Source organism: Mustelus asterias, chromosome 7, assembly GCF_964213995.1.
Source record: "Mustelus asterias chromosome 7, sMusAst1.hap1.1, whole genome shotgun sequence".
Lineage (NCBI taxonomy): Eukaryota > Metazoa > Chordata > Chondrichthyes > Carcharhiniformes > Triakidae > Mustelus > Mustelus asterias.
The window spans coordinates 91,472,355-91,499,433 of NC_135807.1; the positions used below are offsets into that span (position 1 = coordinate 91,472,355).

General features: G+C 43.0%; 1 protein-coding gene and 1 pseudogene across 1 annotated transcript in view; one reads left to right on the forward strand and one right to left on the reverse strand.

Annotated features, from left to right (window-relative positions):
• csmd3b (CUB and Sushi multiple domains 3b) overlaps positions 1-27,079 on the reverse strand; it is a 1,683,329-nt gene that overhangs the window by 1,269,353 nt on the left and 386,897 nt on the right. The window lies entirely within an intron of this gene.
• LOC144496138 (protein CDV3 homolog) lies at positions 24,482-25,434 on the forward strand (annotated as a pseudogene).

The window sequence follows — 27,079 nt, forward strand, 5'->3', positions numbered from 1 at the left end:
GAGTGGCAGTGACTTAATAACATTCCACCAGGGTCCATGGGTTTGTTGACAGGGTTCGTTCTGAACATTGTCCAGGACGTTGTAATGTCTGGCTTTGACACCTATTTGATTTCTGGTCTCAGCTCTCTGAAATGACTGATTTTGCTCTGAAGTCTCAGCATTTTTGCATGACCCTGTGACAAATAACTTTTGCACATACCAGCCAAGCAGTCCATCATGCTCTCTGATGTTACTGAAGGATGAGAATCCCTTTGGGTGGGGAGTGGTAGGGGTGAGCTGCATGTATGAGATTAAAACATAAACAGGTCATCCCTGTTGGTGCTGCAATCCCACTGATAATACCCTCACTACAACTGGGCCTCAGAAATATTCAGATGTCAGGAAGCTGGCGACACATGCAATGGCATCCATGTCGGTGCAAATGGAAATTCAATTCCAGAAAAGAATCAGCTTTGTGTCCTTACCTTTTATTTAATGTTTCCCTGTGTCTCTCTTTGTGCCCCAAGGAAACATTGAGCCTTCCTGAGTTGGGCTCCTTCCTATCTACCCAGAATGCCTTCCTGGTACAGGAGATTCACCGAAGACATTGGCTCCTCCTCAACCACACCCCACCATGGTCATGCTGATTTACCTTCACTTGGGGTCATGCCAGGGCTCTCTCGCTACAAGGCAAACCTTCCCCTCTTTCCAGCCTTCATGTCATTCAGACAGGAGTTTCTATTCCAGACATGGCTTCAGGTCAGAATGATGCTGGAAGTCTGTCATTCCCATCAAACCTTCTGCACCCACCCTTATGCTCACAATTAAAAATAGGGGCTTGTGTTTGACATTACTAATCTGAGACTTAATTTGCTACTTGGTGAAACATATCAAATCCACTTCGGGCACAGTGGACAAGCAAATTATTTTAAAATTAAAAGATTGGTTCTCATCTTAACCCCTCACTGTTTTCATTTACTGCATAAAAGTCTTGATTTTAAATTTTGACTTATCTTTTGATGGAAACAGAATTCTCGCGCTAATATTCATAGAAAATGATTTGAAGTATTGTCAATTATGAACAGGACACATGATTAGACTCATAGCTGCAGAAAAATAAACCACCAGTGAATCAGCCCAATATAAATCATTCTCTTTCCAAGAGCAGGAATGATGCAAAGGCTTTACATTCAAAATTTCATGCGTTGTACCTGACACAAAGACAAACTAATCAAAAAACTCCATTGCACATCTACTGACAGGACAGAAGAGAATCAAGAAGAAAATCATTTGTTGATGTGCAATGCAGCATACATCCCTCTTGGGAAGCCCGAGGACAGCCTGAAATTGTGCCTCTGGCGTGAGTTCAATGGTTTTGGCAAGAATAAGGAACCTATTGCAGCTCTCATTTCAGAAGATTCGTTCAGGCTGTAATGGCCCTCAGGTAAATGCTGGACATGGGTGAGGACAGCTGGGGCGAGGTCCTGGCACAACTAGAAACAGCCATCAGGAGCACTGTGGAACCAGGAGGAAGATTCCTCACTCCATATGATTCTCTTTCCACTTTAAAGTTTACCTTGATTACTGGCTTCCTTGGCCACATTCATGTGTTAGGCAATCCACTCTTCTATAGCATTTGTCAGGAGCTTTTGCAAGAGGTTAAGCCTATTCTTGTTGCCTTCAGAGTTTGTCAGCTTGGTGGACATACTGATTCTTCATATATCTAGCATTATTATTTGTTTAGTAATGCAAAGTAATTGTTTGTTATTGTATAAACAGAGACAGGTGCTGGAAAGAATAGCCAACAGGGAGGCTTCAGTGAAAGACCTGGGAGCCAAATTTCAGTCAAAGCCAGAACGTCAATGCAATCAGCTGCAAAGAGATTGTAGATGGCAAGACAAAATGTGCAAACATTTACTGCTCTTTTGTAGTCCCTCATTGTTCCCGTACAATTGATTGTGATAGGGGATTAGCTCATGCATTGCTTCCCACATCGGTAGCACACAACTTTGTGCTGCCTGCTAATTTAAATGATAGTAGCTTTCAGCCCAACATGAAGCACACATTTGAGTGGTTTTATGAGGGCCCAGGTGAGTAGCATACTTCAACCCAGCCTGAACTATTACAGGGAGTATTCTAGCTGCAGCGGGGCCAGAAGCACCTGAAAAAGAATGTCTAAACAGCAAGAAGAATGACAGGGCAGAGAACGTGCTCCAGTGTTATTCAATGCAGGCAGCATTGGAGGCCTTAATGCATGAGATGGAGAGGAGGCAAGAGTTATTCTCCTTTATTCATGGAGGACTGGGGAAAATTTCAGACAGCAGAAGTGGCTAGACATCACTGTCAACACAAAGCAATGTAGCCCCAAGTGTCTGGATGCAGTGCCGGGAGAAGTTTATTGACTCTCAAGAGTTATCAAGTGCAGTGAATTCATCCTCAAATGCTTAGAACTGAATCATGAGCCTCGTGCACTCACCACACCTCCTTCACTCATCTGCCAACAATCTCCAACAAGCAAAACGTTCACACGTATTGTTATGCGTCCCACATGCCCACATCGCACAGATTGCACTCTCTGCCAGCTATTTAATCATGACAGGCCCATTACCCAAACACATTGCATCACCATCATCGACCCGACATACTTCCCTCTCTCTTGCAGGGCACAATGACAAATAAACAGAAGCAACTGGAGATAATCAGCTGGGAACAGACAAGGCTGCACATCCTCACCTGAATGGAGGAGCCAATGCTTGATATCAGTGGAATGACCATGACTGAGGTTAGAGCTAGCAGTGGTGCTGATAGCATCAAAGATGACGGTACGCTTATAGCTAATCCTCCTTGGCACATACCCCACAATTTCTTCTGAGTATTGCAGATGGAGTAAGCATGCACCCCTTTCTCCTCGGCACCCATCACCTCCCTCCTTTACCCTTGGCACAAATGTATTCTTTCTCCTTTCTGCTTTCAGACTCCCGAACTACAACCTGTGCTGGCGGTTGTGCAGGATGTCACAACATGTGCTAATGAAAAAAAAGACTGATGATGGAGAAAAACCATCACTTGCTCTAATACTTGCAGGCAGGGCAGAGAGAAGGGTAATGTAGGTACCAGTTCCCCAGAGGGAGAGTGTGAGGTTGCAATTGAGTTCTGCCGCAGAGGATTCAGATGAGTCCTTCAATCTAGCAGTGTACAGAAAAAAGCTGGTGGGTATGTACACAGAACAAAGAATAAAGAAAAGTACAGCGCAAGAACAGGCCCTTCAGCCCTCCATCCACAAGCCGATCATAATGCCCTAACTAAACTAAAAAAAGCTTCTGCCCTTACTCGGTCCATATCCCTCTATTCCCTCCAAATTCATGTACCCATCTAGATGCCTCTTAATGCTGCGAATGTGCCTGCTTCCACTACCTCCTCTGGGTGCTTTCCAGACACTCACCACTCTCTGCATGAAAAACTTCTCCCTTAAACTTTCCCCCTCTTAGCTTGAACCTGTGTCCCCTTGTAATTGGCACTTCCACCCTGGGAAGAAACCTGTGACTATCCACCCTGTCTATGCCTCTCAATTTTGTCGACCTCTATCAGGTCTCCCCTCAGTCTCCGTCTTTTCAGTGAAAACAATCCTATTTTATTCAACCTCTCCTCATAACCAACACCCTCAAGACCAGGCAACATCTTGGTGAATCTTTTTTGCACTCTCTCCAAAGCTTCCACATCCTTCTGATAATGTGGTGACCAGAACTGCACGCAATACTCCAAATTTGGCCTAACCAACATGATTTCTCAACTCTTGTGCTCAATGCCCCTGCTGATGAAGGCAAGCTTGAAGGCAAGCAATGCTTGATGCACTCACAAGTCTGCTAAAGAGCCTGGTGTCAACATCAAGAAGTTTGGAGATTACCAAAGCTGCACAGGGCTTTGCTCCAATTTGGAGATCTTTGAGTGGAAGTGACCAACTCCATGGGAATATTTGTGAACACAGACATGATGGAGTACCCAATGGCTAATACCTCAGTTCCCATTGCAGCACAAGCAGAAGCCATCCAATGTCTCCGTCCTGCAAAGGAGGCTCAGTTTTGCTATAATGCAAGCAGAGACTGCTGACATTGGTGGCTGTGGATAACAGTGCTCAAAGGGGCTTACAAACTCCCAGAGCAGTCCAGTAATCTGTGTTTCAGTAGATCATCAGGATTACTGAAGTGCTGTGCTGGGGCTCAGTGGAGGACAAATCTGTTGTCCTCTCTCAGGGTAACAAAATTCAACACTACTGTCACTTGTTCAATGCCTTTTTCAGTCAACCCAGGTTGCTGCCACTCGCGATAAGGTGGTGCAGTTCAAAGGGGGATCTTTTAATTTCAAAGCTCTTCACAGGAATTCTAGAAGTTTATCTGAAATCTCCTCTACTGAAAGTCAACAACATTCCACCAACAATGGTGCAGCCACTCATTAATACTCTACAAGGGCATTAGACCAGGCAAAGGCACCAACAAGACATGCATGAAAGGAATGCATAAATGTGATGAGTTGGCTTTTGTATGAAACTATTTGGATGGTTTGTTTTATCAAGTTGGTTTGGAATGTTAGTGTTGTCGTGTCTTTTTTTCAGCATTTTTCTCAGAGGATATGGTGTCGCTCAGTAATCGGGGGAAGATAGGAATGAGAATGTTAATGAATGGGGAATTGGTGCTGTGTTCAATGGTAACACATCAGATGAATCAATTACTGACAGTATGAACAGAAAATAGATGGTGACATATTGGTAATGTCACTGGATTAGTGATTCACAGATCCAGGCCAATGTTCTGGGGACATGGGCCCAAATCACACCATGGCATGGAATTCAATTAATAAACATGGTCTCAGTGATGGTGGCAATGTAACTATCCTTGATTGTTGTAAAAACCCATCTGGTTCACTAATGTCCTTTAGGGAAGGAAATCTGCCATCCTTACCTGGTCTGGCCTACATGTGATTCCAGATGCAAAGCAACGTGGTTAACTGCAATCTGAAATGGTCTAGCAAGTCACTCAGCCCAAGGGCAATTAGGGGTGGGCAACAAATGCTGGCCTTGCCAACAATGCCGCCTCCTCCTCCTTTCCTTCTCATGTTTTTGTTCCTTTATCTCCCACTCGGTTGCTTACCAAATTGCTGATGACAAGTTCTGTGCCTGCAAAATAGCCAGGTTGTGCAGGATGTAGCATTGTGATACTTGCTCTGGCTGCAGGGCTCTGTCACAGAGGTTCAGGCAGAGGAAGCATTGCTTAAGCACCTAATGTTCAAAGACATTTTGTGTGGTAGCCCACGTTAGAGTGGTATGGTGGCAAGCACTGCTGCCTCACAACGCCAGGAACCCGGGTTCAATTCGGGCCTCAGGTGACTGTGTGTGGAGTTTGCACGTTCTCCCCGTGTCTGCGTGAGTTTCTTCCGGGTGCTTCGGTTTCCTTCCACAATCCAAGAATGTGCGGGTTCGGTTGATTGGCTATGCTAAATTGCCCCTTAGTATCATGGGGATTTGTAGGGTAAATACGTGGGGGTTCTGGGGACATGGCCTGGGTGGTATTGTCATCGGTGTTGGCTTGATGAGCCAAATGGCCTCCTTCTGCATTGTAGGGATTCTATGATTCGTTTGACTTGTGCAGTGAAGTCATTAGCCAGGTGATCAGTGTGACCAGGTGACCATGTCTTCATCAGAGGAAATCCTTTGTGGTTACAGTGCATCTCAGAATTTATACCTGGTACCCACAAAGTGGCATGTGTGCTGTCAATTATACTCTGCACCATTGAGAAGCCTGCCATCCTGGCAAAACCATCACTGTATGTGAATGCAATGTTGTTGCATTCAGAGCGCCCCTATACTTTAACAGATGATGAACTTGTGATGATGGAGCTGTTCCGCCCGCCCCCCCCCCCTCATCAGGTGAGTGGGATCTCAGTTCACAAACAGGGCATATAAAGACACAAACTCAATTTACAAAATAATGGTTGGAATGCAAGTCTTTACAGGTAATCAAGTCTTAAAGGTACAGACAATGTGAGGGGAGAGAGGGTTAAGCACAGGTTAAAGAGATGTGTATTGTCTCCAGCCAGGACAGTTAGTGAGATTTTGCAAACCCAGGCAAGTCGTGGGGGTTACAGCTAGTGTGACACGAACCCAAGATCCCGGTTGAGGCCGTCCGCGTGTGTGCAGAACTTGGCTATCAGTCTCTGCTCAGCGATTCTGCGTTGTCGTGTGTCGTGAAGGCCGCCTTGGAGAACGCTTACCCGAAGATCAGAGGCCGAATGCCCATGACCGCTGAAGTGTTCCCCAACAGGAAGAGAACACTCTTGCCTGGTGATTGTTAAGCGGTGTTCATTCATCCGTTGTCGTAGCGTCTGCCAATTTACCATGCCTTGGGACATCCTTTCCTGCAGTGTATCAGGTAGACAACATTGGCCGAGTTGCAAGAGTATGTACCGTGTACCTGATGGATGGTGTTCTCACATGAGATGATGGCATCCGTGTCGATGATCCGGCACGTCTTGCAGAGGTTGCTGTGGCAGGGTTGTGTGGTGTCGTGGTCACAACTCTCCTGAAGGCTGGGTAGTTTGCTGCGGACAATGGTCTGTTTGAGGTTGTTTGAAGGCAAGTGGGGTGTGCGGATGGCCTTGGTGAGATGTTCGTCTTCATCAATGACATGTTGAAGGCTCTGGAGAAGATGTCGTAGCTTCTCCGCTTCGGGGAAGTACTAGATGACGAAGGGTACTCTGTCCGCCGTGTCCCGTGTTTGTCTTCTGAGGAGGTCGGTGTGGTTTTTCGCTGTGGCGCGTCGTAACAGTCGATCGATGAGTCGAGTGCCATATCGTGTTCTTATGAGGGCATCTTTCAGCGTCTGGAGGTGTCTGTTGCGATCCTCCTCATCTGAGCAGATCCTGTGTTTACAGAAGGCTTGTCCGGAGGGGATGGCTTCTTTAAAGTGTTTAGGGTGGAAGCTGGAGAAGTGGAGCATCGTGAGGTTATCCATGGGCTTGCGGTATAGTGAAGTGCTGAGGTGACCGTCCTTGATGGAGATGCGCGTGTCCAAGAATGCAACCGATTCAGGAGAGTAGTCCATGGTGAGTCTGATGGTGGGATGGAACTTGTTGATGTCATCATATAGTTATTTCAGCGATTGTTCACCATGAGTCCAAAGGAAGAAAATGTCATCGATGTATCTAGTGTATAGCATTGGTTTAAGGTCCTGTGCGGTGAAGAGGTCTTGTTCGAACCTGTGCATGAAGATATTGGCATATTGAGGTGCAAATTTGGTTCCCATGGCTGTTCCGTGTGTCTGGATGAAGAACTGGTTGTTGAAGGTGAAGACATTGTGGTCCAGGATGAAGCGGATGAGTTGTAAAATTGCATCTGGAGAATGGCAGTTGTCGGTGTTGAGTACTGAGGCAGTTGCAGCAATGCCATCGTCGTGGGGGATGCTGGTGTAGAGTGCCGAGACATCCATTGTGACGAGGAGTGCTCCTGGTTCAACTGCTCCATGTGTGCTGAGTTTCCACCCTCAACACGTTAAAGAAGCCATCCCCTATGGACAAGCCCTCCGTATACACAGGATCTGCTCAGATGAGGAGGATCACAACAGACACCTCCAGACGCTGAAAGATGCCCTCATAAGAACAGGATATGGCACTCGACTCATCGATCGACAGTTACGACGCGCCACAGCGAAAAACCACACCGACCTCCTCAGAAGACAAACACGGGACACGGCAGATAGGCTACCCTTCGTCGTCCAGTACTTCCCCGGAGCAGAGAAGCTATGACATCTTCTCCAGAGCCTTCAACATGTCATTTATGAAGGTGAACATCTCGCCAAGGCCATCCCCACACCCCCACTTATTGCCTTCAAACAACTGCACAACCTCAAACAGACCATTGTCCGCAGCAAACTACCCAGCCTTCAGGAGAGTTGTGACCACGAAACCACACAACCCTGTCACAGCAACCTCTGCAAGACGTGCCAGATCATCGACACGGATGCCATCATCTCACGTGAGAACACCATCCACCAGGTACACGGTACATACACTTGTAACTTGGCCAATGTTGTCTACCTGATATGCTGCAGGAAAGGATGTCCCGTGGCATGGTACATTGGGGAGACCATGCAGACGCTACGGCAATGGATGAATGAACACCGTTCGACAATCACCAGGCAAGAGTGTTCTCTTCCTGTTGGGCAACACTTCAGCAGTCACGGGCATTTGGCCTCTGATCTTCGGGTAAGCGTTCTCCAAGGCGGCCTTCACGACACACGACAACACAGAATCGCTGAGCAGAGACTGATAGCCAAGTTCTGCACACATGAGGACAGCCTCAACCGGGATCTTGGGTTCATGTCGCACTATCTGTAATCCCCACGACTTGCCTGGGTTTGGAAAACCTAACTAACTGTCCTGGCTGGAGACAATGTTTTAACATCTTTTAACCTGTGCTTAACCCTCTCTCCACTCACATTATCTGTACCTTTAAGACTTGATTACCTGTAAAGACTCGCATTCCAACCATTAGTTTGTAAATTGAGTTTGTGTCTTTATACGCCCTGTTTGTGAACTGAAATCCCACTCACCTGATGAAGGAGCAGCGCTCCGAAAGCTCGTGGCTTTTGCTACCAAATAAACCTGTTGGACTTTAACCTGGTGTTGTGAGACTGTGTTTATCCCTGTACAACGCCGGCATCTCCACATCACTGCTTTAAAGTTACAGGTCTGCTTCACAAGAAGTGGTAGGTTACAGTGAGCACTTCCATGTTGAAACTGAGATGTCACACACATTAGGCTGGATTTTATGCCTTTATACTGGACCACATGGTGGAAGACACAAAAAACATTTTGGAATTAATGGTGAGCTCGGGTCTAGCAATAATGGGCAATACATCAGTACGAGTAAAGAAGGAGGATGGAGAAATGAATGAGATTATTAGTAACAAATCTTCTGGACCCGATGACTTGCATTCTAAGGTTTTAAAAGAGGTAGCTGCAAAAGTAAGACATGCATTGGTTTTGATCTTCCAGAATTACTTTGATGCTGGGACAGCTCCCAGGGATTAGGTGGTAGCAAACACAACTTTGCTACTTCAGAAGGGTAGAAGATAGAACATGAAGAACTAAAGGCCAATTAGCCTAACATTAGTAGCAGACAAAATATTCAAATCTTTTATTTGGGATGTAATAACTGGGCACTTAGAATCTCAGAATATGGTTCAGCAGAGACAACATCGATTTACACAAGGGAAATCGTGGTTGATGTTTTTTTCAAGAGTTTTTGAGGATGTAACTCCTAAGATAAATAAGGGAAAATCATTGTATGTAGTGTATTTTGATTTTCAACCAACATTCGATAAGGTGTCACATAAAAGGTTATGATGCAAAATGAGGAGTCATGGAATTGGAGGTAATAGATCATCATGGAATGAGGATATGCGAATAAACAGAAAACAGAGACTAGGAATAATAGGACATTTTTCAATTTGGCAAGCTGAATCGAGTAGGGGTACCGCAAGGATCTGTACTTCTAAGTCTATGCTAATTACTTCGATATGGGAAGACTGAGTGCAAGTTTGCTAATGACAGAAATTTAGCTGGGGAAGTAAATAGTGGGGAGGATGCAAAGAGGCTGCAGAGGAATATAGACAGGCTGGATGAGTGAGCAAGAACATGGCAGATGGAATACAATGTGCCAAGATGTGAAGTTATTCACTTTAGTCAGAACAAGATAAAAGCAGAATATTGGTCGAGTGCTGACAGATGAGAATTTTGTGCATTCAGAGGAATTTGGCTGTGCTGATGCATCAATCAATTGCAGAAAGTTAACACATAGGTACAGCAAGCAATTAGAAAGGCAAATAGTATAATTGCTTTTGTTACAAAGTGCATTGGAGAAGCCTAACTACAATTATACAGGACACTGGTGAGGCCACACTAAAATACTGTGGGATGTTTTGGTCTGCTTACCTAAGGAAAGGCACACTTATCCTCAAGGGAATTGCAGCAAAATTTCATTGGGCTGTCTCCTGAGATGAGGAGATTGTTGTATGAGGAGAGATTGAGTAGACCGAACCTATATTCTCTGGAATATATTTCAAAGAATGAGAGATGATCTCGTTGAAACATAAAATACTTAAGGAGCTTGACGGGGCAGATGCTGAGAAAACATTTCCCTTGGCTGGGGAATCTAGAACATGGGTCACAGTCTCAGAATAAGAGGAGAGTCAATTAGGATTGAGATGAGGAGAAATTTCTTCAATTAAACGGTGGTGAATCTTTGCAATTTCTGACATAGAGAGCAGCAGATACTCAGTCATTGAGTATGTTTAAGACAGAAGTTTATAGATTTTGAGTACTCCGTAAAATAAAGGAAAATATAAGAATGGGGAGTTGCGGTAAATGTGCAGCTAAAATCTTATTGAATGGCACTGCAGGCTGAAAGGATCTACTCCAGTTCGCATGTCTTATGTCAGCAGATCTTGAACCATGTTATATTAATATGATTTCTTTCTGTCAGCATTTTATACAAAGATTTTCTTCAGAGCAGATATGCAAGACCTCATGAGGTCCTCTCTGTGGTTCTCAGGCAATTCCCTTGATTTTTTTCTCCTTGTGATCAAATTGTTGTAACTTAATGTAGAAGAATGCTGTTACTTGCTCAGAGGAAAGATTTTCTGCAGTAGTAATGTATCTGGTTAGCAAGCATTGCCTCTTGGACATTAGGATAAGAGTGCGGCAATGTTTGCAGGAGGTCCTATACCGAGAGGTATGAAAACCATGGCCATACATTGCCATTAATAAAGGAAGCGAATGGAATGTTGGCATTTGTAGCTAAAGGAATAGAATATAAAGGTAAGGAAGTATTGTTGCAACTATACAGGGCATTGGTGAGGCTGCACCTGGAATACCGTGCACAGTTTTGGTCCCCTTATTTGAGGAACGATGTGGTGGCATTGGAGGCAGTTCAGAGGAGGTTCACGAGATTGATTCTAGAGATGAGGGGTTTGTCACATGAAGAGAGACTGAACAGTTTAGGCCTATACTCTCTGGAATTTAGAAGAATGAGGGGAGATCAAATTCAGGTACACAAGATGATAAAAAGTATGGATAAAGTAGACATGGAGCGGATGCTTCCTCTTGTGGGGCATTCTAGGATGAGAGGTAGTAAATTTAAAACAGAGTTGAGGAGAAACTACTTCTCCCAAAGGGTTGTGAATCTGTGAAATTCGCTACCCCAAAGTGCGGTGGATGCTGGAACAGATTTCTAATTGGTAATGGGTTGAAGTGTTATGGGAAGAAGACAGGAAAATGAGGATGAGGAGCATATCAGCCATGATCAAATGGCGGAGCAGACTCGATGGGCTGAATGGCCTAATTCTGCTCCTATATCTTATGAACTTATTACAAAACTCCATTTGGATAAATTGATGTGGTAGCTAAAAAGAAATTCCACTCACCCATTTTGTCCAAAATCATTGCCATTTTTTCTCATTGATAGCTTGGAGTGCACGGTGGCACAATGGTTAGCACTGCTGCCTCACAGCGCCAGGGATCCGGGTTCGATTCCCGAATTGGGTCACTGTCTGTGTGGAGTTTGCATGTCCTCCCCACATCTGCGTGGGTTTCCTCCGGGTGCTCCGGTTTCCTCCCACAGTCTGAAAGCCGTGCGGGTCAGGTGCATTGACCCGAACAGGCGCCAGAGTGTTGCAACTAGGGGAGTTTCACAGTAACTTCATTGTGGTGTTCATGTAAGCCTTACTTGTGACTAAGAAATAAACTTTTTACTTTATTTTTGATGCAGGCCATGCATTACTTTAGACTGGTTTAATTAGGAACCTGTTTTTAACATTTTTTCAAGTTTTTTATTAGCAGGGGCAACTTAGTCTTTGGATGGTATTGTAAAACATGCAAAACCATTTGTGAAAGTTGAGAGATGCTTCAGAGGTGCCTCCGTTGATGCTGTGTGCTTTACACAATCAGATAAATGCAAAAGTAGCCCAAGATTGTGTGATTACCCACCGTGGCATTGCCCACTGTGCACACAAGAAATAGAATTGAGGGGGTTTGGGCAAATCAAACCAAGGGGTTTCATTAATATGTGCTGGAACGGCAAGCTTCAGGAATAGAACATCACTGGACCCTCGGGTCACACTTGTGCAGATACCTGAAATGTTTCTGCATTCTATTCAATGATTTATTTTTAAGACACAAAGTTATTACCAACTCTCTTAGACATGAGAGTCAGCTGGGTATGACTGAAGCAATTGCTTTGCTTTGCCGCACAGATAATTGATGGTAGACCAATACTGCCAGAGAGAAAAGTAGATGAATACACCGTCAAAAGCAGAAAGTAGACATTCTCTCAGGAAAGCAAAAATTACAAGTAGAAAAATCTACACTTATCTGACCTGCATTACATGGCCTAAAGCAAGTGAAGCACAAGTTGAGTTTCTGTTTAAACTGACAGTTGTTTCTTTCAATTTCAAAGACCCCTTTGAAAATATATATTTTGTCTTCCACTTTGTTGTGTTTTCTCCATGACTAGAGGGGCAAAATATGTTTGGAATGAAAATAATAATTTTTCTTTCAAATGTTTTCTGCAAGTGAGAGACAAATAACTAAAGCTTCCCATCAAAAATATCAAAAATCTGTCCTATCACTTTTGGGTGAGGGTATTTTAGTGACAAATAAAAAAGAAATATGATATTGGAGAAAATTTCTTTATTTCTGAATGAATCTGCAACAGTACTCAAATGTAACTAAAATATTCTACTTAAATCAATATTTTAATATACTCCAAGTCCTGCATATATTCGTTTATAACAGTTCCTGTAATTCTATTTTTATGACGCATCTGTTATGTCCATCTGCCATGCTCAAATTTCGCTTTAATTATATTTTTTAGTTTCCCCACTCGATCTTTAAGGTAGATAGCACTTTTCTTCATATTGGCAACAGCCTGAGGTCTATGATAGCCGGATCTCTTAGCTCATACGTCCTTGTGTTACTTCTCCTCCTGGACCCCATATTTTTCTCTCTTGTCACTCAATCTTCTTACCCACGCACCAAGTGCCCATATCTTTCTCTCCACTCCTCAGCCAGAGAAAAGACAATTGCATCCAAAACATAATGGGGGACTGAAATTGGATAACTTTAATTTTCTGCTAATTGCAATGATTGTGGTATGCAGGCCAGTGCTGAACATAATGTTGAGTGGCTGCAGGAGCCTCAAGTTTGTGCAAGGCTACAGCACCACTTAAAGTCCACCAGCATTACTTCAAGCCAGACTGCACTTCTTTGGTCTGCAGAAGGGGCTGAAAATAGTTTTTAAAATTGTGGAAGACTTAGAGGAAATAACAGAAGTGGCACAACAGATCATTCCACATGGTTCATATCCCCAGGTCAAGCATGAAATTTCTCCACATTCTTTACAAAAACTCCCATGATTTAAATATATGAATCTTGTGTTTAAATTTAGATCATGACTAGCTGGTTGAAGGTCTGTTACCATCCTTCTGATTATTGGAAAAATGTCAGTCTCTGGGAACGATTTTCTTCATGTTAACCATTAGAACTTTAATATTAGTATTACTTATGAATGTGCAGGAATATTGTAGTTCCTCGGAAAATGCCTGCAAAACATCTTAATAAAATGCTCCAGTCTTTCGAATGTAACTTGAACTGATAACCATCGGACTCCAATGTTTTCTACAATAAAGGTATGAAGTAAATGCAAGTCAATGCTGTTGATCGATTTTTGAGAATCACAATATTTTGGGTGGAATTCTCCCCCAAAGATTCTAAGTCTCAAATTTGCATAAAAACTGGAGTAAATCCCACTTTTTTTTTCCAGTGGGAGTTTCAAAATGGATCTCCCACACTCTGTGCACTGCAGAGTGCGAATCACGTGAAAAATCAGGGGCGGGGCCTATTGCTGCTGAAGAGGCCGACAGCATAGTGCTGAGCGGAGATTGGGGCACGCACAATAGCCTGCACTGCCAGCCTGCTGATCGCTGGCCAGCCCTCACGACCCTGCATATGGTGGACAGTGCCAAGATGTCCCCTGGGCATTGCCACTTTGTTCCTTGAGCAGTGCCAGGGGGCCAGGCTGGCACTGCCAAGCTGCCAATGCTCAGGGAGCATCCCCCATCACTCCTGACCTCCTGGGGGACGTCACTGGCCCCTGTTCACTCCAGCGGGGTTGGGCCACCAGCTCCCCACAAGTGGGAAGCTATTGTAAACCTGGCGGGAGCGGAGAGGCGAGCGGGCCTGGAGATTTCAGTCCCGGGCCCGCAAATCAGATTCAAATTCTAATTTAAATAAATTTTACAGCTCCGGGCCGATTTCTGGCGTGGAGCTAATGGTGCTGGAAATCTGGCAGCCGGAGACACGTGGAGGCTGTGGCGTCCAGCAGAGAGCCCACTGAACGACCTCCGTTTGAGTCTCCTGGCCCGCTGTACTGCCCCCTTTGTCTCCCAAGATACTTGGCCTAGGACTTCCTTGTAATTTACAACACAACAACAAACATTAACTATTTTTATTTATGAGGAAATAAAACTTTTTGACAATTTTAGTGAAGAAAAATAGACTGGAAATGACAATTGGTGATGATAGTGGATGTTTGAGACATGTGAGATTTGCTTTTGTCTATGAAAGCAAGGAATAGTTTCACAGCATTTATTTAGATTTATTGAATTGTGCACAACTTCTTTTGAAAATTACACGAGAATGCTAAATGCTGGAACATATAACAAGTGTCAAAAGTCCAAACACTCCTTCAGTTCTTCCAACCCTCCTTCAGTAATTGCTAAACTCATTGGCACTGCAAGTTGTACTTTTATGCACTTCAATTTATTCTCCTGCAGTAAAAAAATCATCAAATGCTGGCTTTATGCGCTACCTGTCCCAGTTAAATAAACCCCTCACCTTCACATATTATTGTGCCGATAGCCGGGGATATTTTTAAGTTCACAATAGTCCTGGACTTGAGCCAGCATTCTCGGAGCTGTTGGTCAGCGTCTGCTGGTTTATTCAGTTTACACGGAGTTATATTCTTCTGCCATGAAACCCCTTGAGTAGCAGATGAAGCGAGAGACTTTTGCAATTGCAAATATCTCCTAGTTGCTGCCTCTGTTTGCTCTCCTAAATACTTTCAATAGATTAAGTCATTTTTGATAATCGGAAGTATTTCATTCTGGGAATATCCAGGTGGTATATAATATGCACAACATGATCACAGATGCAGTAATGATCTTGGCTCTTATGATCACACTCGCATTTTTTCACAGTCTTCCTGATACAGATTGTTGCAGTGATAGGGGACTGACTCCTGGGCAACTGGCTTTGTGTTCTCTCGAGTAGAATTTCTTTTTCTTTTGTTTTAGCAGAAAGAATGCTAAATCCTAAGGCAACACATAATAACTTTGGTGCTAAATATTTAAGCTCCTGCAAAGAGTCGATTTAATGACTTGCCTTTGGTCACAAATTTTCTGAGAACGAACATACTTTGCTGCAGTAGAAAATTAAATTTGACTGCCTTGGTTGGTCAAGATTCGCGAAGTATCACTGAAAAACATGTTTGGCATTGAGCGTTTTTATTTATTTTTATTTGCTTATGGGATACTGAAAGTACATTGAGATAAATGGTAGTATAGCATACCCCTAAATGGTTGCAATGAACATGTCAATTTGTGACAAGCATATTGAGAATCATTTTTCCTTATTTCCGATCCTATTCTGTTTCAATAACACAGGTGTGTGTCCCTAGATGTCAGTGGCAATGGACCTTTTTTTTACATTATGTAGCCTTGCGCCTTTCACTTGGACCAGCATTTCATTGACAAAGAATAAATGGATCAAATGCCTCACTGAAGTTTTGTTTATTTCTAATGTTGCTCTAATTTGGTTACAATAGTTTCATTAGGCTGTATAAGACTTTGGTTAGGCCGCATTTGGAGTATTGTGTACAATTCTGGCCGCCACATTACCGGAAGGATGTTGATGCATTGGAAAGGGTGCAGAAGAGATTTACCAGGATGTTGCCTGGTTTGGAGGATATAGACTATGAAAAAAGATTGAACAAACTTGGATTCTTTTCATTGGAGCGTTGGAGGATGAGGGGGGACCTGATAGAGATTTACAAGATTATGACAGGCTTGGATAGAGTGGATAGTCAGAGTCTTTTTTCCAGGGTCAAAGGGACAATTGCTCGGGGGCATAGGTTGAACATGAGATGGAGAAAGTTCAAAAGAGATGTAAGGGAGAAAAGTTTTTCACACAGAGGATGGTGAGTGCCTGGAACGTACTGCCAGAGGAGGTGGTGGAAGCAGATTCTGTAACAACATTCAAGAAGCATCTGGATAGATACATGAATAGGCAGGGAATAGAGGGATATGGACCATGCAGAAGCAAGAAAATATTAGATTAGAGAGGCATCTGTGTCGGCACAGACTTGGTGGGCCAAAGGGCCTCTTCCTGTGCTGTACTGTTCTTTGTTCTTTATTTGAATGGATTTTGTATTCTCATGCAATATATTGGAATAGAGCAATGTCCTTCTGAAAGTCTGAGTGAATGGTAACCACGTAAGACACATACAACCTTCATAACTCCATACCACATGTATGCATAATGATTGCCTCATTTTGGGACTTCCTTTCTCAATTATTTGACAAACACAACAGAGGATTTGACCAAGTTATTGCAAGAAAAGATTTTAAAACTGAGTGTTAGTAGCCGAGAAGTATCATGAACAAATTTACCTTTATATCATGCTCAGGTATAATGGGTGGAATTTTTAAACTAATAGCCCCTAGCCAAAACCCTTAATCAGGTTGGACACATTGGGATCTGCTGCAGGCTTTGCTGTTTTTTTAACAGGACAGAGTAGGTGGGATGATATATCTAATCTGGTCAATGAGGACTTTCTGTTTAAAGAAATGCCTACATTTGACAAAGACTCAACTGGACATGAAATCCTCAGGCTACAACACCACAGGAATAGAAGGGAGACGTGCGAGGGGTGCTCCCCAGTTTTTCCATTCTTATCTGAAGGTCATATTGTGAGATCTGAGGGACTGCAGTGAAGTGATCTTTCCCAAGGACGAGTAGAAGAGGACAGCCTCTCAAACCAAACCAGCATGGGTGGAAAAAAAAACAAGGATATCAACAGCAGGAGTATGCTTTCTCCAACCTGGAAGTTGTGCACAAGAGGATCTAGTACCTCAGGATGGTGGGAGAAGTGAGTGGCATAATACTTTTAGATGACAGACTCTGCATGTCTGGGGATCACAGTAAGAAGTCTAACAACACCAGGTTAAAGTCCAACAGGTTTATTTGGTAGCAAAAGGCACTAGCTTTCGGAACAGTCTGTTCCTTCGTCAGGTGGGTGGGAGTTCTGATCACAAACAGGGCACAAAGACAAAAAACTCAATTTACATGAATAATGATTGGAATGTGAGTCTTTACAGCTAGTCAAGTCTTGAAGGTACAGACAATGTGAGTGGAGGGAGCATTAAGCATAGGTTAAAGAGATGTGTATTGTCTCCAGACAGGACAGCTAGTGAGATTTTGCACATCCAGGCAAGTTGTGGGGGTTACAGATAGTGTGACATGAACCCAATCTCCCGGTTGAGGTTGTCCTCATGTGTGCGGAACCTGGCTATCAGTCTCTGCTCAGCGACTCTGCACTGTCGTGTGTCGTGAAGGCCGCCTTGGAGAACGCTTACCCAGAGATCAGATGCTGAATGCCCGTGACCGCTAACGTGCTCCCCAACAGGAAGAGAACAGTCTTGCCTGGTGATTGTCGAGCGGTGTTCATTCATCCGTTGTCGTGGCGTCTTCGTGGTCTGCATGAGCACTTCAGCGGTCACGGGCATTCAGCCTCTGATCTCCGGGTAAGCGTTCTCCAAGGCAGCCTTCATGACACACGACAGCGCAGAGTCGCTGAGCAGAGACTGATAGCCAGGTTCCGCACACATGAGGACGGCCTCAACCGGGATATTGGGTTCATGTCACACTATCTGTAACCCCCACAACTTGCCTGGATGTGCAAAATCTCACTAGCTGTCCTGTCTGGAGACGATACACATCTCTTTAACCTATGCTTAATGCTCCCCCCACTCACATTGTCTGTACCTTTAAGACTTGATTAGCTGTAAAGACTCACATTCCAATCATTATTCATGCAAATTGAGTTTGTGTCTTTGTGCCCTGTTTGTGATCAGAACCCACCCACCTGACGAAGGAACAGCCTGTTCCGAAAGCTAGTGGCTTTTGCTACCAAATAAACCTTGTTGGACTTTAACCTGGTGTTGTTAGACTTCTTACTGTGTTTACCCCAGTCCAATGCCGGCATCTCCACATCATGTCTGGGGATCCACAGGAAACTGACCGGACTCGCATAACATTCCAAAACATGGCAAAATTAGACCAGTCCAAATGTAAATTATGAATATGGAAAATATTTTGGTTACGTTTGATATTTGAGAAAACTACTGCACAATGTTTAAATAAAAACAAGTTAGAAATTATCTCCCAGAATGAACGGAAGCTACAAATTCTCATCTGAGTGTGAAGCATAATAAAAAGAACTTAGACATGTAACCTATATGAACACCTGACTTTATGTGAATACAAATCCATCAAAACTGGCTGGCAACTTACATTTGAGTTTGTCAAAGTGGAGAACTCACTTCAAAGAGCACTGGAAGTATTTATTTGTGTCTATGCCAGTCTGATTGTTGAGATCGGAATGTCTCAGGCAGGAGTATAAATGTGCAAGCACAGTTCCTGATAGACATTCCTGACATTGCTCTGGCAGGTCATGCTGAGGGAAGTGATGGCAAAGAAACATGTGTGGATTTGAGGGTCATCCCTGTTAGCAAACTGTAAATAACAGTGCTGTTTCAAAAGGTGGTCAATCATTTAGAAATACACATTTTAATCAAGCCCAATTAACATGGCGCGGTTGAAGGAAAATGATGCCTGTCCAACTTGACTGAAGCTTTTCATGAGAAGACAAAGAGTGTGGATGAGGGTAGAGCATCTGATGCAATCTACATGGATTTTAACAAGGCTTTGATAAAGCTCCATATAGCTTGCTGGTAAGAAGCTTGTGGTATCTGAGAAAAGTGGCAATTTGGATCTAAAATTGACTCAACAACAGGAAGCAGTGTGTTATAGTCGACGGGTGTTTTTGTGACCAAAAGGCTATTTTTCATGGCGATTAACAGGACTTAGTAGTGGGTTCCTTGCTGTTCTTGGAACATAAAACGTTGATTTATATTTTAATGTAGACCATAATGCTGAACCCCTTTTGTGGGTTTTTTGGTGTGTGGGTGGGAGGGAGGGAGGGGGAGGTGGAGCATATAATGCAAAACCTCAAACAGCAAGAGGACCAGAATCTCCCACACTGTCCAATGGCAAGTCGTCTCAGCCACCACGAAACATGTCACGGGGGTGTGGAAAATCCCATCCAGGGAATGGGGGGATTCTTGAGAAGTGCAGAACAACATGGGGACCTTGGAGTGCATTGTTGAAGGTAGCAGGACAAGTGAATAAAGTTGTCAAAAAGGTATACGCGACTGCTGACTATCCTCCAAAGGCAAGAGGCTTTCAAAGAAATGCCTATGCTATCCATTGCGTTTTGTTGTCCATTTGAGGCAAAATTTCTTCAATGGTAGAAGAGCAAAAACTAAAATTCAATATAAGGACATAAAGAAACGCAACTGAAACATTGGAGTGAAATTAATCTTCTGGTTGGGGAAGGGGTCAGAAACTAGTGTTGTCACATCTATCACCAGTTATACAGCCCGCCTGATATTCAGTCCCATTGTATAACAAAACCAAATATTGGATGGGACATACAACTGGCAACAGATGCAGTAACACCAGCTTTACATTTCTGCCCAACTCAAATTTCATTCCCAAAAAAGCAAACAAGAAATGCAATACAAAAAAGCAATAAAAAATGATATCCAAAAAAATGGTTTTCTATCCATCGCTTTGGGGAGGTTACGAGACATGAATTGCTCTGCCCTTTTATAATTTGTCAAAGTTTTCATCCCACTTTAAAGAACAGCTGATTCATTGTCCTGAATTACCATTCCAGTAGTGAAGGTGAAAATTACCCATGAAATCTCATGAATTGCACTAAAAGATCAGCTTTGAAGGATGCTTTCAAGAGCAATGCACCTGTAGCAGTGCAGGTCACTTAGGTTTTTAAAGGTGGAGCCACATCAAGAGTGCAATGCACCAGTAATCGTAGGCCAGAAAGGTCGTGGTCACACATGCTGCTAAATGAAGGCTGACTGCTGAAATAGCCCACCTATCTTTCGAAATCCATTCCCATCAGAAAGTCTAGGCAATCGCAACTTAATACAAAATTAGTACAGGGCCTTTGATTCTAGTTAGCCATCTGCTCTGCACGCAACACATTTATGTCATCAATACCCAGAAAAATAATTTGTGTCATTTCAGAGATGCACTCAGGCATTGATTTTTCCCAAAACAAAATATGCATTTTTACGTGGTATACAACACATTGGTAACTCGACTCAAATGCGAGTCTCTTTCAGCAATAACACCCCAGCAGCTTGTACTATTTAGCAATGATTTCATCTTTAAAATATTGCCAAACATGTGATGCAGAGTTATTGGCATCAGCTCACACTGGCAGAATTAGGGTGCAAATGAGATCTGATCCAACTGAGGTAATCTTGCAGTGAATTCCTGCTGTCCTAAAACTCCAAGTTACCCTTACACACAAAAGGAACTGAAATAAATCCATTCAGGTAAAATTAATCCATCCCTGTTGCGTGTGTAGCATCAACAATGCAAAGTCTTGTTTGTGCTGAATCAGAGGATTTGTTGTTTTAAACCATTGGAGTGCTGTCAACAAATTGTCATGGGGAAAGCATTCTCAGAAGGAACATGACATTTGCAGGAAGCCTGACCAAGACTGTTAATATATTAGGAGATAATAACTGGGTCTGTTCCTACATGCTATTTCAGTTATAAGAAACCCTGTGATTCATTGGTTTCTGAAACATAGAGTAAATCATAACAGGTTGAAAGATATCAATAATCAAGGCTGCAGTGCTTAAAACATCTAATCATGTAGATATCCAGCAGAGGGAGTTCATTTTGTCAGAAATGCTGCTATTCAGTAAGCACCTAGCTAAGATGTGTTCAGTCAGAGAGGTTGAGGTGTGCATATCAAAGGTATGAGGACAGAGATCCTGCAGAATCGGGGTTAACTTGTATTCAGATCAAGGTCCAGACATGCAGAAGCACGCCAGATTGTTTTAGGAGCAATCTATTATCTCTTGGCACTTAAATTAAACACAGCAAAGAAAAAAGACTTTTACAGCAATTCTCTGTGATCTATTCAAGGATAACTAAATATCTGATTAAGTTTACTTAAAACAAAGGCATTGGTCGGACAGAAAATGTTTTCACATCCATTTCCGACTCTGCCATATTTTTCTTCTTTTCAAACCAAAAATGCGACTTGAGCAGTTACTAAATATACCTGACCCATTTTACAGTCTAAAATATCAGAATTTAGTTTGCAAACATGAAAGAAAAAAACAAACATCTTTGTTGTCAATGCTATTTCTATTGACTTCAACTGCATGAATTTCAAAACCACCGAGATCTGTGGCAGGGTAGATTTAAAGGGATTTGTAATGTGAGGACACCCAGCTTAAGTGAGGCAGTGAGTGAATGTCATTCCAGTTTTGAAGATATATAAGCTGGAAGATCATTAAAAACTGTCAAATGGAAGAGATCATCATTGATATAAAGATGAATTTGGTGTGAACACAATCTGTTCTCTTAATTGTTATGAGCAGCTGACTGCAATAGTTTTTTTTATGACAAGTTACGTTTAGCCTGCTTATATCAATGTCAAATCGCCTAATTAAAATTCACAGGATTTCGCTCCAGCTTTCAGCTTAGCTCTTAACAACACAAAAATTTATGTAAAGCTATCAAGGGGTAGAATTTCAACAGAAATTCTTTTGATTTCCCTGCGCTTTGGCAGAAGACCCAGCGGTAAACTCAATGAAACAGGGTGAAGATTACAGAGTTTCTCCAGGACATTTCCAATTGTCCACCAAGGTTATGGTTGGAGACTGGGAGAGCCCGTATAAAAATTCTGCCCTTGATTATCAATATAACTTTAAACTATATTCTACGTTTTTGTCTGCTTTGTATGCATTTGCGGCCAACACAAGTGTCATTAGATACACTATTGACCTCTGTTGGAAGGATCTAGCTAAGATTTCAAATGGAGACCATGAGCACAATTTTCCAGCCACACTCGCCCCCAAAACCGGAAACTCTCGCCTGAGGTCAACCAACCTTTGCATGGTTCGTGTCCCGCCCGCTCCGATTCTCGTGACGAGTGGGACAGGAAAATTTTTCCGCCCCGTGAGTTTTTTTAATGATTTACCACAGCTGTTTTTTTTCAGTGTTGCACCATTCAAATAGCAAGGAACAGCCAAGTTAATATTCCTTCTTCAAGCAATAACTCCAGCAGCAAATTAATTGGTTATTTATTTTTGTATCTGCTGTTCATCAGTATCTGTTGTATGTAAACTAGCTGGCAAGTTTGGCTCCATGACAATCACACCCAATTAAAAGCACTACAAGTGTGAAAAGCAGTTACTGGAATTTGCACATTCTCCCTGTGTCTGCGTGAGTTCCCTCCGGGTGCTCCGGTTTCCTCCCACAGTCCAAAGATGTGCAGGTTAGGTGAACTGGCTGTGCTAAATTGCTCCTTAGTCTTAGGGGGGCTAGCTCGGGTAAATGCATGGGGTTATGGTGATAAAGCCTGGGTGGGATTGTGGTTGGTGCAGACTTGATGGGCCGAATGGCCTCCTTCTGCACTATAGTGATTTTATGGATTCTATGGATTTAAATGCAAGGTCCTTTTTCATTCCGTTACCTTGAATTTTTATTTTTATAATCATCCCATAATTTTGAAAATGACACAAATCTACCACCTGACAAAGAACTGTATTTTTGTTTTGTTCTTTCAGGGATGTAGGCATCAATTATTTATTGCCATTCACATTTATTCCATCCCGAATCATCCTTGAAAATGAAGTGACCTGTGAGGCCATCTCGGAGGCTGTCAATCCACGAGTGTGGGTTGTAAGTCACAGCCAGACCAGGTGAGGATGGAAAATTTCCTTCTGTAAAGAGCATGAGTGAAACAGATGGGTTTTTAAATGAAAAAGAAATGATTGTTTCAGGGTTACCATTACTCACACTAACTTTGAATACCAGATTTATTAATTGAATTCAAATTCCACAAGCTGCCACAATGAGATTTAAACCCATGTCCTCTGCACATTAGCCTCAAACTCTATGGGCGGGAATTTACAGCCTCGCTTGTCCCTAAGCCAGAAAATCCCGCCCGAGGTCAACAGACCTTTCCATGGTCCACCCCTTGCTCTTTCCGATTCCAGTGGTGGGCGGGACAGTAAAATTCCAGCCGATGTTACTAGTCTAGTGAAATTACCACTGCACCACTGTCTCACCCCATTCAGTTAATGTTCTTGTATTAAAAGACTAATTTATACATTTATCTTCCCTTCTCATATCAGCATATGTTTACACTTAATCATAATGCTGCACAATGAAGATAAACATAGATTTTTTTGTTCTTTTGTTGTTTAAGTTACTAAATTCATTGAAACTTTTTAAAATAACATTTATTGGTGCCCATTAAATATATTTAGGTTGCCACGTGAAAAGATTTAAGAATAAATGTTGTACAGTGTCAAGGTCAGTCAAAGGCCAACCTTACAGTATTTTAGTTTGCAATGTTGTCTTAAACAGATAGATTTATTACCACATTTCCTTGATTTGAATCCAATAGTTAGAAAATTGATGTAATAACTCAGGATAAACTTGGCTTCATGACTTACAGATGTAAGAAATATTCACGTATCAATGTCATTACTCCCATGACAGATTTTTTTTTGAGATGTGACAGAGTAGAGAACTAGCTGACAATGAAAAACACCATTCCTAGGCACATGGCCCCACCAATAGGGGAAGCCCATGCTGGCCAGTGGTTGTGGGGGCACCAATCACAGCAGAGCTATCAGCAGGCAATGTAGAGCAACGTTGGATTCTGATTGGTCAAGTTCCCTTAGAGCATGGGATTCAATTAGAGTCACATTTTACTCAATCCCCAATTAAAACCTGGGGTTTGGATCATGATGTGCACTGGCAACAGATAGGAACTTAAAACCTCTCAGTGAGATTTCTGAAGGACAATTCCAACAACCCAGGCGGCAAAAAGATGTGAACCATCCATTGCCAATGCTGTCCCTGGTTTCCAAACCCCTGTCCAGCCTGCTCTTGGCATCTCTCACCAGCTCCTGGTCCTTCCTGATCCATCTCCCTAAGTCACCAAGCTGACATGGCCGTGAGTGTTTGGCTTCAGCCGAACCCCGACTCCCAGTCCAGCATGGTCCCGCGGGATGACAAGAGCTTAGATGATTTCTTTCCCAAAAAAGACAAGGAAAAGAAAAAAGACAAAGAAAGAAAAAAAAACACAAAACCAAAGTGGCCAAGGCAGTGCCTTCCACTGGTCTGGCCAGAGCTGGGGTGTCGACTGAAGCCCTCACCCTGGCTCTGGACTCACCATGCCTGCCAATACCATCACTGTCACCCTCATGCCAATCGCAGTGGCTCGCACTGAAACCATGTCGGTTTCGATGCCCAGAGTGGCCAAAAAAGGGAAGAAGGAGAAAAAGCGCGTGGTGAAAAATGAGTGTCAGAATCCCCAACAGGAGTGGGTCAGTGAGGATGAAGAATGGAAGGAGTTTGACATGAGCGCTGGAGTGGCTCATCAAACTTGACTCAGAGCTCAGCTGAGGTCAAACACTCACGGCCTGGTGACTCAGGAGGACAGGTTGACGGAGGAGGGACTGGGAGCGGGCTAGAGCCACCTGGAAGGTGGTTACAGTGGCTCGAGAATCTATGCCTTACAAATCAGTGATAAGAGAGAGAAAGAAGACAATGAGAAGAGTTAAAGATCAAGGTGACGATGGTGGAGAATATCTTGCATAGAGAAAGAGATGAGATAGTCAGGCCCTGGAGCAAGATAATTCAAGCACCAACACCTGTCATTGTTGTTACAGAAGTCCCAGAATCAAAGCCATCTGACACTTATTGACTTCCTGCAACCAGATGGGGTAATGTGAGAAGATCCCAATCACAAGGACCAGAGATTTATAAAGATGTCCCATTTCCATCTCTACAAGCTTCTGCAAAGCACATAGAAACCAGAAAAGATTTTTTAAAATGGAAAAGACCATTGAGATGGTGAAATACAAAAACAGAGTCCGAGAGGATGGTTCTAAAAGTCAGTCTGTTCAACTAGAACTTGGCAGCCAGTTTGCTCTTGGGGAGCAGTAAATGTCGGTGCATATTTTACAGACTGGTGCGCTGTATTCCATCCCAGGTAATTAACCTACATGGAACCCTTTGCCCCATAACACCAGAAAGATTTTTAATTGTTCTGATAGAGACTTCTGCAGACAAATGAGGCATCTGTAAGGCATCATGGGAATTTTAAGCTGAAAGCACAATAATTGCTGTCATCCATGAACAACTGGAACTGATAAAGGGTTTAAGTGAAGTGTCAGTCATTCTCAGAGCGACAAAGATTAAAATTGCAGCCATTAAATGGTCCATTTATTTATAGCCCTGCATCCTATTTGAATGTTGAGCCTCGCAAGGTGACTAGCTCTCAAACCAACACTGGTTTATGAAAGAAGAGTTGAGCAGGATCCCAGTCAGAGAGGACAGTGCTCAAGGGACCCTCTTCATCCCAACAGGTAGTGCCTGATTCTAAACTTATCAACTGTAGACTGAAGTTTTCTCACCCTGTGCTTTCTAATGCTATCGATATCCAAACACTGGGCTGTGTCCAAACACTGAGCTCTGCCCTAACACTAGGCTATGACATCAATGGGGAGGGGAGGGGAGGGGGGGGTGGGAGGGGGAGGGGGGGTGGGAGGGAGGGGGAGGGGGGGAGGGGGGGTGGGAGGGGGAGGGGGGGAGGGGGGGGTGGGAGGGTGGGAGGGGGAGGGGGTGGGAGGGGGAGGGGGTGGGAGGGGGAGGGGGAGGGAGGGCGGGGGGAGAAATGAAGGTGAATGCAGGGCCCCATAAAGTGCAATTCTGCCACTGTGACATAAGATGCTCAAAATTGTAATATTGACCATTTTATCTGGTACTCCAGCTAAATTTTAAGCCCGGTGAAGCAGTTGAGGCTACCTCATTGAATGTTTTTAAGGCAAGGATAGCTACATTTTTGAACAGTAAAGGAATTAAGGGTTATGGTGAGCGGGCAGATAAGTGGAGCTGAGTCCATAAAAAGATCAGCCATGATCTAATTGAATGGCAGGGCAGGCTCGAGGGGCCAGATGGCTCCTAGTTCTTATGTTTTAAATGAAAACCCTTTTCTGAATGTATTTTTTTTTAAAAAGTTCCTAAAATCAAAATCTGTACGAGTAATCCATCTTATAATTATGGATAATAAGCTTGTCAGCTTTGACAAAGGGTCATCTGGACTCGAAACGTCAGCTCTTTTCTCTACTTACAGATGCTACCAGATCTGCTGAGATTTTCCAGCGTTTTCTCTTTTGGTTTAAAATTATGGAAATTCTATGGACTTTTTAAATCACTGGATGATTTAAAATGTTTCTCCACCATGAAGCTGGTTGTACTCCAAGATCCTACACATAAATATTTCAGCTCTTCAAATTCAGATCTGAAAAAATGGTAATTTCAAAGCTTTAATAAAAAAATGGTTATGTGCATGTTTTTGGATTTAAAACTGAAAGCAGTGACCTTTCAGTGCAAAAGATTATATTAATTGTGTCACAGGTTAACATTGTGTATTTTTGAAAGATCGCAAAATTAAACAACATATGGGGGAGGAGGGAAGGTTTCAATCAAAGAGAAAATAGTGAATATGTGTTTGAACTTTGACATCAATTTAATTGTCAATGTTTTAATGCATTGCATAAAGAGTTACCCTTTCTTTTCTCAACTGTAT